Genomic DNA, 4,105 nt, shown 5'->3' on the forward strand with positions numbered 1-4,105 from the left:
TGCCATTGAGTCGGACCTGACTTATAGAGACCCCTCCTTGGGTTTCCAAGGCAGTATCACTACGGAAGTAGATTGCCCCATCTTCCTTCCGAGGAATGGCTGGTGGGTTTGAACTGCCAGCCTTCTGGTTAGCAGTCAAGTGCCTTAGGCACTATGCTACCAGAGCTCCTAACTATATTATAGGGTTATAATGATGGGAAAATGAGATCATGGATGTAAAATGACTTCATATACTATAACTCACTATGACTATTATCATTAGTGTTAAAATTTTCATCAGATTATGATAGGCTTGTGCCTCTCAACAGATAGTAAGAACATCATGGTCTCATGGTTCAAGTTTCAATGTAGCCACCGATAAACTATATGATGGAACAAGCAACTTGGTATCTGTAAGCCGGTTTCCTTCTCGGTAAAGTGGGATTAAAAGAACATGTATCTAAGAGATTGTTGTTGTTGTTGTTATGTGCTGTCAAGTCGGACCTGACTCATAGCAACCCCTCCTTGGGCTTCCGAGGCAGTATCACCACGGAAGTAGATTGCCCAACCTTCCTTCCGAGGAGTGTCTGGTGGGTTTGAACCGCCAGCCTTGTGGTTAGCAGTCAAGTGCCTTAAGCACTACGTTACCAGAGCTCCCATCTAAGAGACTATTGAAAGATAAAACAGAGGTAATACATGTTAAATATTGAGCTCAGTGTCCAACAGAGAGTTCAATCCTAGCTTGATAATTAAGGGACTATTAGAATCATCTCAGAAGCTTTTTGTGTATGTGTGTGCGTGGTGTTTCTTTTTTAATTTGTGATTTTGGTGAAAGTTTACCCAGCAAATTCACTTTTCATACAGCAGTTCACACATATTGGGAAGCTTTTTCAAACAGCTCACTGACTGTGTCCTTAGGTTCTCAACATTCTTGAGGTGGGGAGAGGGGAGCAAGTGGGGGAAGGGAATAAATTAAATATGGCCACAATGTTTTTATAGCTCATGCTATCAAAAGTTGGAGTCTGGCTCTCCACTCCCTGAATCTAGGTTGACCTTGTAATTTGCTTTGACCAACAGAATGGGGGAAATTAAGCTGTTGGACTTTCTAACTTGAGGCCTCAAGTGGTCTTGCAGTTTCTACCTTTACCTACTTGGACCATTACTCTGAGAAATGTCACATATGAGGCCAGTCTAGTCTAGACCACACAAGATCACATGGTACATGACACATGCATCCCAAGCAAAAGCCAGCTATCTACTGCCTGACACACGAGAGAGGCCTTCCTGGACTAACCTGAACCCAGCTACACAAGTGAGCCCAGGGGAAACTTGTAGAGGAACTACCCAACAAACCCAAGAGATAAGAGACATAATAAATTGTTATTTTAAGCCACTAAGTTTTAGGATGGTAACGCAACAACAGTAAAATCACCCAGGTGAAAAGGCATATAATTGGCCCACCCCTATCCCAGTGGAGAACCACTGCCCATGCCTTTCTCCTCCACATCTCCATAGACCAGCTTTCACTGTCTTGATGCTTGGGCTGGGTCTCTCTCTCACTACTAGAGGCTCTGGCATTCTTACGGGAGTTTCCCTGGAACACTCCCTGGAAATGGAGCTAGTTCTGTAATCCTAAGAATCAGCTTCCAATAATCTTTTAACGGAAGGAAGATGGGGCAATCTACTTCCGTAGTGATACTGCCTTGGAAACCCAAGTAGCGGTAGCTATGAGTCGGGTCCGACTCGATGGCACATAACAACAACAACAACAAGCTCAGAAGAGTCTGTTGCCTAGAATAGGGAGACTTAACAAGGGATGCATGGGAGTTAGCTGACAGTATGCTTGGTTCTGTTTGACGGTACTTTTAGACAGCAGGTACCATCTCCTGGCATGGACGGGAGAGTGCTAATTCTTAGGTTTTAGTTTCACTCTCTCTAGTTGTTTCCCAATTCCTGAAACTAAGGCTGGGAGTGAAAATAAGATTATCCTCTCCAGTTGGACAAGGGGAAATCACAGCCAAGAGAATCCAGACTGTCTCAGAAACCCAGCCACATGAGCAAAGCCTTTTTTTGGGTCTGGTCTCCCTCTATGCCATTTACAGTCTCCAACTCCACTTTTTTAGGGTTCCCAAGATAGCTCCTGGCTAACCTTCTCTTAACCCTGAACAAAGGAACAAAAGAAGCCATCTAGGCCACAGTGTGTCAACCTCACCAGGCTTGGGATACACCTTGGCTCTTTATCCATTCAACCAATACTTACTGAGCACCAACTACATCAGGTATCATCTTAAGTACACAGGATCATCAGAGACTAAAAGTAGACAGAGTCCTTTTATAGGTTACATTCTGGTAGAGGGAGATAGTGCTAGTTTATTTGTTTAGAGTAAGCAAACAACAATAAACAAATAAACCACAATTGTGAGATGGTTCTGGGGTGCCAAAGGGGCAGGGAGGCCACATCTTCTAACCTCCTCTAACCCCACAAGAGGAAGACAGAATCACCATTAGTAGCCCAAGGCCTAATCTCCGAGGCCAGACATGCTGCCTCCCTCCAGCCCTTTCACCAACCCTTACACCAACCGTTCTTCCTGCAGCTCTCACCACTTTTCTGCTGGGTTTGATAACTCACTGTAGTGGTGACACAGAACTCACAGATTATGGGGTTTATTAGGGAAGCACCAGGCTACAATTCAAGTTTAGGACAAATGCTCAGTCTCTCTCAGCCCACCGTCTCTCAGCCGACAGTCTCTCTCAGTCACTCTCCCAGCAAAGTGTGTCTCTCTCAGCAATGCATGTCTCTCAGTGTCTCTTTCTCAGCAATGTGTGTCTCTTGGTGTCTCTTTCTCAGCAGCACATGTCTCTCAGGAGCGTGTTTCTCTAAGCAGTACGTCCTTCCCAGCTGGCAGTCAGAAAGACTTCTTCTGCCTCTAGGAGGCCTCCTTTTGAGTCTGGCAGAGTGGCCAAACTAACCAATTATAACATCAGAATTCTAAGCACCTGAGAGAGAGAGAGCGAACTTCCAGAACACTGCTTTGTGCCACTCTCAACAGAAATACCCAGGTGGATAACTTTAATAATCAGGAACTCCTTAGTAGCTCATAGCAAACTCCACAAAGACTTATGGATAGAAAAGCCATACCAGGTAATTTACTATACCACATGGGGCAAATGAAGAAGAATAAAACAGGGTAAAAGGATAAGAGACTAACAGTGGAATGAATCATTGTTTTATACAGGGAGATCAAGGGAGGCACCTCTACTTCAGCAATATGTGACTATAATCTGAAGGAAGTGAACAATATATTTATCAAGGCAAAAAATGTTCCAGGCAGAAGGAACACTAGGACAAAGGCTTGAGATGACTACATAATTACTGTATTCCAGGAATAGCATGAAGCCAATATGGCTAGAGTTTAGTGAGAAAACGAGGAATGGGCTACAGATTAATTAGAAAGGCACCAGAAGCAACATTATGTAGGATCTCACAGATCACTAATAAGACGTGGGCTTTACTTTGAGAGAGAAAGGAAGCTCTTAAAGGAGGTTGAGCAGAACAGTGACATAATATGACTTTATATCAGAGAATGAACTATCAAAGTATAAAGATACAACAGGGAAATGATTTAGAAGGTCATTAGAGCGATCCAGGCAAGAAATTATGATGGTGGAAGTTCCAGTAAGATGGCGCACTAGGCAGAAAGACCGCACAGACCGTCTTCAACAAAGAAAAGGGAAACCAATTAACACAGACACAGAAGATAATCCTGGACCCCTGAGCCTTGAACAGAAGGATATAGAAGTGGACTAAACCCCAAATAGCAGAAGAATTTGCATGAAAATACCAAAAAAGGAGACAGACGGAGCTGCGGTCTGGCAGCGATACTGAGGGATTCTGACAGCACAGACAGCTTGGAGAGTGCCAAGTGGTGGTAGGACCTAAGAATTAACCTAAAAATCAGCCCTGCTAGCCAGGGACCGCACGGAGGACTGCTCTGGTGTCTGGGGAATAAACGGAGAAGGTGAAGAGAAAGGAGGGCTGTTGTCAGATGGATCTTGGCTCAAGGCAAAGAATACCAGAAAGATGTTTACTTGTGTTTTATTGACTATGCAAAGGCATTTGATTGTG

General features: G+C 44.0%; 1 protein-coding gene across 1 annotated transcript in view; it reads right to left on the reverse strand.

Annotated features, from left to right (window-relative positions):
• Positions 1-4,105, reverse strand: part of DENND2B (DENN domain containing 2B) — an 88,918-nt gene that overhangs the window by 49,352 nt on the left and 35,461 nt on the right. The window lies entirely within an intron of this gene.

The sequence above is a fragment of the Orycteropus afer genome, unplaced genomic scaffold (genome assembly GCF_000298275.1).
Source record: "Orycteropus afer afer isolate SDZICR_OR568_19922 unplaced genomic scaffold, OryAfe1.0 scaffold00014, whole genome shotgun sequence".
NCBI classification, from domain to species: Eukaryota; Metazoa; Chordata; class Mammalia; order Tubulidentata; family Orycteropodidae; genus Orycteropus; species Orycteropus afer.